Here is an 8,374-nt window from a genome sequence, read left to right as displayed (position 1 = left end):
ATTGTAAAGAAACTAGGTTAAGTGTAGAAAACCATTGTTTAATTTAAGAATATTATTAAAATACCAGCGTTTTGTTCAGTTTGAAAGTGTTCCAGTAAAGGTAAAAGAGATCTCGTAAGTTTTTTTTATATTACCAGCCGCATTTAAAGACCGAAATGTTTTAAATCACTATAATCACAATACACTGTAAACAGAACGACGATATGGGCCAAGAAAACTGATTTTCTGATTATACCGGGTTTTTGCATCCCCTACGAGGGTGTCCTATATCCAATATTTGAAATTTTTGTAGTTAAAACCACAGATTTTTTTATAATAAAACGAGAAAATAGCAAAAATAACACCAAAAACACAATTTTTACCCTCCAGCAACGGTGTCGAAAGTCACGTGACCTATAATGGTCAATAGGGCTAAACATCGCGTGGATTATCGCTGAACATCCCATGTAATAGTACTTCTTGTACTATTAAAACAATATTCTAGTTAAAATAGAAAATGGTTGAATGCTCGAATATATGAATTTTACAAAGGCAAAGGCAGATATCGAGCACTGAATTTGTTTAGACTTGCCCAAGTATACTTTCGCTATCTAGAGCTTCTTCAGGGGCATTTCGTCAATAAAAAGAAGGTATTATACTCGAATGTCATTTAATATGAAACAGTTTGGTGGCAACTTAAATTAACATATAACTACACACTTACCAAAGGACAAAACAAATAAATTTGAGTGTCTGGTAAGGTTCTACATTTTTACAAGATGGAGGCAGAATGGCAGAAGTATGATATACTAAAATTTTTTATTTCATTAGTAGTTCCAAAATGACACAAAATCTAGGCATCGGATAAAAAAGTTTATTTATTGAAGAAAGTGTATTATTTTGTTGTTCTTAATGGCGATACACCGAGAGAAAAAAATTCTTGACATAAAGAAACTTTATTAATATTTAAGAAAGATCGACTTGGCATATTGCCTAAGAAATATATCTTTGTATGTAAGATATAATTTTCTAAAATATTTCAAATAAATTCTACTATAGCCAAAGAAATATATCTTAAACATGATTGAACTATCACTTTCTGGCAAATTTCATACCTATTTATCAGAAAGAAATTACACTTGATGTTAATTAATTTTATTAGTCATAAAAATATATTTTTTACACATTAGAAAACTATTCTTTCTGAGCAATAATATTTCTTAGTAAGGAATATTATTATTTTACTATTAATAATTAATTTATTTAATGTTAAGAAATATATTTCGCAGAGATAAACGTATATTTGGAGTTAAGTTAATATTTCTTGAAAATTAAGTGATATTACATACGGCGAAATAAATCATTGTGTTAAGGTAAAATCATTATTTATTAATAAAACAAGATATAAAACGTTATTATTACATACAAATATTTTCTCCACTCTTAAACCACTGGCTTCTACCATCTTCTACACAACAATAAAAGGATGGAGAGGCAAATCCAACTTCCTCAAATGTTCCTTCTTTTGTTAATAGCACTTTGTATATCAGCAATTCACTGAAACAAAATCGTTATGTAGAAAGAGTAAACTTACGTTAATAAAAATTTTTTATAAAGATATAGATATTTATTTTGACAAATTTAGGAAATACAAAAAAAAACAAATACACGGCCCCACATAAGAACTATTAATACTAATAATAATCAATCACATTTAGTTTAAACATGGCATTATTTAACCTACACATCTTTGTTTATTTTTTTCTTTTTGTTAATGAAATATTAATTATTTATCTGTATAATATTAAGTCACACAATAAACATTGTTTAGCTAAAAGAAGAGGGAAAATACAACCAATGTAAAACATCGAAGCAGACATAATAATATGTAATTTTCTTAATTTTTATAATCAGAAAGAGACAGCATACCTAATCATTAAGAAATTTTATTACGGGAAAGTATTATTAGGTTACATCTAAGTCATTTAATACATATTAACTAATTCACGGTTTTCGGCAATAACATTTCTTAACCATAAACATATATTTCTTTTAGACTAACTGACTTCTTTATCTCAAATAAATTAACAGAACAAATCCTCAGCGTTGCACCCGCCATGTTTGATATAGCGTTGTATTGTATATTTTTATAGAAGACGATACATTGAAGAAACCTATTATAGTTTTGATACATACGTATACACATTTTTAAAAAGGTACTTACCTACATGTATGAAGTTCTACCATTTCTGGAAGGCCCCACAGTTGGTTAATAACTCCTTTCTTAATATTGTTCTGAAGCTATATATTATATCATTCTGTCCCAGCTTTAAATTGTGGCATATTTCCCAGTTAGAATAATAAGCTCCTTTATTTCAGAGTCGTCCATCATTATACCTAAAAAGCATATAAAGATACTATTATGTTTCTTTTTTAACCATTCGGATACGCAACAATATTATTATTACATCTTAAATTACCCAATTTACTTTTATTTAATACCTATATATGTACGTACCTTCAAAATATCCGTTAATTTTTAAAGTAGACCAATAAATCCAACATCCATCTATATGAACATGAACATATCACGCCATCTTGACAAACACTGACGACTAAATCATAAATAGTTAATCTGCGCAATTCTTTTGTGGAAGAAAATCTCTTTGCAAGTAAAATTTCGGCATTAATGACAAAGTTTTTATTTTATAACCACAGTTACTACAGAGGGTATTTCTGAAGAATTATTTCTTGTGGTTTAAAATATTTATTTGATTACAAGAAAATTTCTTGTTCACAAATATAAATATGGATTAACTTAACATTATATTTCTTATACTGCAAAATATTTGTAGTTTTCAATTTAAGAAATAAAAACTTTAGAATAAGAAAATTAAATGCAACCATTAATGCATTTCTTAGTATTGAAGAAATTATCTGTAAGAAATTATTAAGTTGTGTTTAAAAAACCCGTTTCTTTATATGTGAACCGGTATGTTTAAGTCAATAGGATATGTTAACTTTTAAGAAATATTGCTCAAAGAAATCGGTGTTTTAGGAGAAAAGAAATTGTTCTCTCGGTGTACAGGCTCCTTTTTTACTATTGTATTTAATTACAGAGTAATTTCCACATATTAATATATTTTTCAAATTGGGCTCTGTACCGGCATTCTTTATTATATTACGAATACGTAAGCGTTTTTGCTACCTTTTGATCGCTACTGTTTCCTCTTAAGGGTATGGGTACGTATTTTCTGCTGCAATGCTATTCAAATGGGGATTCATTTTTTTCGAATCCTGAGAAAACTAATAAGAATTTTTGAAAAATTTAAACGCAGAATGAAAGATTACGTTATTAGCGAGGGCCCAAAGTCTCTAAGAACTTCTATAATGTTTATTTAGGGGTTACAGGGGTGAAAAACTTAGAGAAAATTTAGTGTGATTTTTAATTTCAAATATCTCATTCAAAATAAACTTTTTATTTATTCTAAGGGACTTTTGGCCCTCGGTAATAATTTAGTCTTTCATTCTGCGTTTAAATTTTTCAAAGATATTTATTGGTTTTTTCAGGATTCGAAAGAAATTAACACAATGTTTGTGGTAATATTTTCCAAATCTATCTTTGTCTTACAACACACTCAGTCGAATAGAATATTGTCAGCATATTGTCAGTCAGACAGTGACAATCCGTGAAAATTTTAAATATTTGACATGGCATCGGGAATATTTTGAGTTATTGATTAAATAATATTGATAAATAATTGATTTAAGACGTGAACTTAATAAAAAGTTATTTATTGTGTATTATTTGTGGAAGATCCAAGCAGAGAATACATCAGGATAATATGTTCTGTGATCCAAGTATTTTGTTGTTAAAGATGTTCAAAATTGTAAGCGTTCTATTGTAACGATAACAATATATTATTAAAAAATCACTTTAACACTTTTCCTCTGGTCTCGATTGAGAACTAGTTTTTGTTGTACATATAAATTATTACAATCACTGAATACATAGTAAAAAATTATAACATTTATTAACTGAATTAATAATTTGCAATTATACAAATAACAGCTATCCAAGAACATTCAAAAGCCACCTCTTTAAGTTAATGATGACATTTTCAAGTAGAATGACATTTTAATAATGTTTATATATCCATACCAGTGTGAATTTTACTACACGTAATTTGCCGTGTACAGACAGAAATAGTAGGGATAGCCGTAAAATATTTGCGAATTATGTAGTATATACCGATGGCCTTAAGTCGATTTTAATAAAATTTGGTGGACGTTTTAAATATGTCATAAAAATTTTTTAAGCGAATTACTAAGATTCTGAGTACAACCAAAGTGGCTGAAAAACATTGAACAAAAACAGGCTTATTTTGCCCCCTTATTTTGAATGTATTTCTATTTTGCAAAGAGGGTAATAATTAAGACATTTTAAACCAGTCGTATATCATACATAATTCAATTATCTTTATTTTATTTTTCTACGACTTTGTTCTAAAACGAATCGTTTTAAAGCTATAAGCAAAGAAAGTAGACAAAATTCGATGTTTTTCGATATTTTTAAATATTTAAATTTTTTTATTAATTTAGTTTGTTGTCATCTAACTTTATCTCCAAAAATCCGAATGCCACCTCTCACATACACCTCAAAACAGATCCGCCCTGGTCTAGATGAGAAAAAGTGAAGCACACTTCATTTATACACAGTACATAATATAGGCAACACACTATGACCAGCACACTACGAATGTTTCATAGGGTGTAAAACATGCATCCTCAGATCTTTTTAGTCAAAGCATGACTGTTGCCTACCACAGCATGGCCCTCAACCTCAATTTTGTTAATACATAACCTCCTCAATACCTTGGTGGTTTTACCGTCTATATGTACACTCTTTCAACAGAATTTTTTTAATAATATTTTTTGAAAACGATTTCCGTAGTGGAAACGTCAAGTCGTTTAGGTAAAAATTGTACCTAATTGTTACAATCAACTGTGGGATGGTTCCGTTAATTTTGTTTCCAGTTTGTATATCTTCTAATGCTTCTCTGAATATAGATTTCGAATACAGATTGAAAATAAAAGCCTTGATTAGATGCCATTTTCGTACTCGTCGTCGGATTCGTATATCTTCGGATGTTGTGTGCTCTATTGTATGTAGATGTGTAGATATGTGCTCTATGTGTTAATCGTTGCCTTTTGGTATCAATATAGCTCTGACATAATTTACAAATCTTGTTCATCAAATTTAGTTGTTCTCCTAATTTTTGATGGTTAACGAAGTCAAGTATTTTTCATAACCAATAAAACATTTATATACATATTATATTATACTATACATCTACATTTTTTTGCCTTGCATTACGCATCAACCACACAGGGTATTAGCGTGTACTGATTGTGTTACAAAATTTTAAACTAAAAAAAGATATTAAACATAACAATAGGAAATTATAAAATGCCCTAAATCTATACAAAGTAAAGTAAAATACGATATTTTTGGTAAGAGGTTGCAGTCTTTTAGGAATGTAAAAATGTTTTTTGTATCATTGTCTTTTCCAAGTGCACTACTTAATGTTGGTGGTATGTTGTAGGTACTCTTTTTCGTTGCACTTTATACTTCGGACAATGCAATAAACAATGTTTTACGGTAAGGACACTTCTACACAAATCACACACAGGTTGATCGGCACGTTGGAGTATGTACATGAGTTAATCGAGTATGGCCAATCCGGAGACGAGTGAAGATTACTTGTTCTCTTCTGTTTTTGAATTGTGGAATTGTATTGTGGTTAATGTCAACTTCGTACAGCTTGGTTGGGGGAGTTTTTCCATGTATCCTGCCGTATTTTAAAAGTATTTTCTTTGAAATATGCTTTCAGGTTGGTGTGTAGGGTTTTCATGTTCTCTTCTGCGTTTGGGTTATTAGGTGCATTTTTTGTTATTTTGTCTAAAACCTCGTTACCTTCGATTCCAGTATGACATTGTGCCCAAATAAAATTAACTTTAATATTTCTATTTTCTGTATGTTTTAGTTCCTTTTTAATGAAAAGTAGTAGAAGATGATCAGAATAGAGTTGTTTTAATGCCAATATTGAGCTGAGAGAATCTGTAATAATTATGCTCCTCTTTTTATTTTTGTTAATTAATTAATTATTAATAACAAAACTAAATTTCTACGGAATTCGAGGTATTTCTTTAGATTGGTTCCAATCTTACTTGGATGATAGGAAACAACTGGTTAGAGCAAATGATACAGACTCTAGTCTCAAAAGCATTGTATGTGGGGTACCTCAAGGTTCAGTATTGGGTCCTCTACTTTTCCTTATCTTTATTAATGGCATCACTAGTTTAAAAATCGATGGAACAATCTTTCTTTTTGCTGATGATACCAGTATCACTTGCAGCAACTCAAATATTGCAACTCTTCATGCTACTATAACTTCTGATCTACTTACAAAAAACCCGGTCTGACTCTAATTTACTCTCGTTTAACGTAGATAAAACAGTAGCATTGTCTTATAAAGGAGCTCTTCAACCCTTACCTCTTAATAACAACCAGATCAGTACCGTTGATTCTGTAAAATTTCTTGGTATTTTTTTAGACAGCAACCTTAAATGGTTCCACCATATCGATTTGTTAAGGAAGAAACTATCCTCAGCTTGCTATGCTATAAGATCTGTTTCGAATGAACTCAATTTAGCATCTTCCAAAATAACATATTTTTCTTTGTTCGAGTCACATCTTCGTTATGGTCTTCCTTTTTGGGGTTCTGGTACAGCTGCCCAATTCGATGTTATTTTCAAATTACAAAAAAGAACAATTAGATATCTGTTTGGCCTCAGAAGAACAACACATTGCAGAAGTTACTTCAAAAATCACGGAATTTTAACCCTTCCATCTTTGTATATTTTAGAAACTGTTTGCTTAATTCGTAAACATCTACATGTCTTTCCACCCAGATCTAATCATGACTACTTCACGAGAAATTCTACGTTTGAAGTCTATATGCCGACCCCGTCCTCTGAGTTAGTAAAGAAATCTATATTATATTCCTCAAAAAAACTTTACAACCATCTCCCTCTACAACTTAAATCTGCAGCATCTTTCCCCAAATTCCGTAAACTGACAAAAGCCTACCTATCTGAAAGACCATATTATTCAATAGAAGATTTTCTTAATCAATAGCTAAGAAATTACAATACCCTTTGAACAAGTAGTATTTTTATTATCATTTTTTCGTCTATATTTGGGTGTCATATGCAGCAGCTTAACTTTTAACCTTATTAATTACTAGGTAGACTATGCATTTGCAATTTACTTAAATTTTTGCAATTGATTATTTCTGTTTAACTTCATTATTATTGTTATTATTGTAAATATATTGACGATTTATGTAACTTTAGTAAATTGGATTGTTATTGTTTTGTTTTCTTGACTTTTTATAAGCTTTGTCGATAAAATCGTAGAATTTTTCATGACAATAAAGCATATTTCTATTCTATTCTATTCTATTCTATTCTATTCTATTCTATTCTATTCTATTCTATTCTAATTATCAGAGCTAATGCTTTTAGAATAGCAAACAGTTCAGCGGAGAACGTTGTTGTATATGAAGGTAATTTTTAAGCTGCTGTGTAATCTGACGAGTAGATTGCTGCGCCGCCAGTCCCGTCTTCGTTTTTGGGGGCATCGGTGTACCTAAACTTTGAAACAGCTAGATACCATATTTGCTTAATATTTTAAGATATTCTTGATTGATTTGACTTGCAGGCGTTTCTGATTTGTTTAGTCGCAATAAGCTGGTATCAGTAGAGGAAAGGCAAATTGTCCAAGTTTGAGGGGTTTTGATTGAGGAAATGTCGTAGGTGTCTGGAAAATGAATACCTATTTTTAATAAGTAAGTTTGTATGCGGTAATAGAAAGGGTGATCATACTTACAACTACATTTATGTATCGGCATCGTTGTGTTAATACGTTTAAAGCAAAAAGAGAACTTTTCGTATATCGAATCCATTTCCAAATTGAGTACCACTGATCTGAAACTCACACTTTTTGTAAATTCGTGCATGGATGATTCTAAGGAAACTTTTCACGACCTAAGAGATCAAGCTCAATATTCGGTAATTATAGCATTGTGAGGAATTAAGTTTTTTTGGTATGTTACAAATGTTAATTTTTGGCCAGTCTGATGGTATCTATTTTACTTTTATCGTCTATCTTATTGAATAGTGCTGTTATCAAGTCTAAGCCTTTACTTTCGTTATCTGCAGTTAAACTTCGATATTTTTATATTATCTGGACGCGTGGCTTTTACTTTTTTCTGGGTTTTTACTGTGTGAATAACTTCCTTCTTCATACTATTGTGAACTATCTTCGTCA

General features: G+C 30.2%; 1 long non-coding RNA gene across 1 annotated transcript; it reads right to left on the bottom strand.

The window, feature by feature from the left end:
- Positions 1-1,342: 1,342 nt before the first annotated feature.
- On the bottom strand, positions 1,343-2,598 carry LOC126888808 (uncharacterized). Its single transcript, XR_007699655.1, has 2 exons — positions 2,204-2,598; positions 1,343-1,536 (listed from the first exon to the last, which is right to left on the bottom strand). It is a non-coding gene; the product is annotated as an uncharacterized LOC126888808 (long non-coding RNA).
- Positions 2,599-8,374: the final 5,776 nt, after the last annotated feature.

Source organism: Diabrotica virgifera, chromosome 7 (assembly GCF_917563875.1).
Source record: "Diabrotica virgifera virgifera chromosome 7, PGI_DIABVI_V3a".
Classification (NCBI taxonomy): Eukaryota; Metazoa; Arthropoda; class Insecta; order Coleoptera; family Chrysomelidae; genus Diabrotica; species Diabrotica virgifera.
The sequence above is the reverse complement of the archived record's forward strand: the minus strand, read 5'-3'. Positions and strand labels throughout refer to the sequence as shown.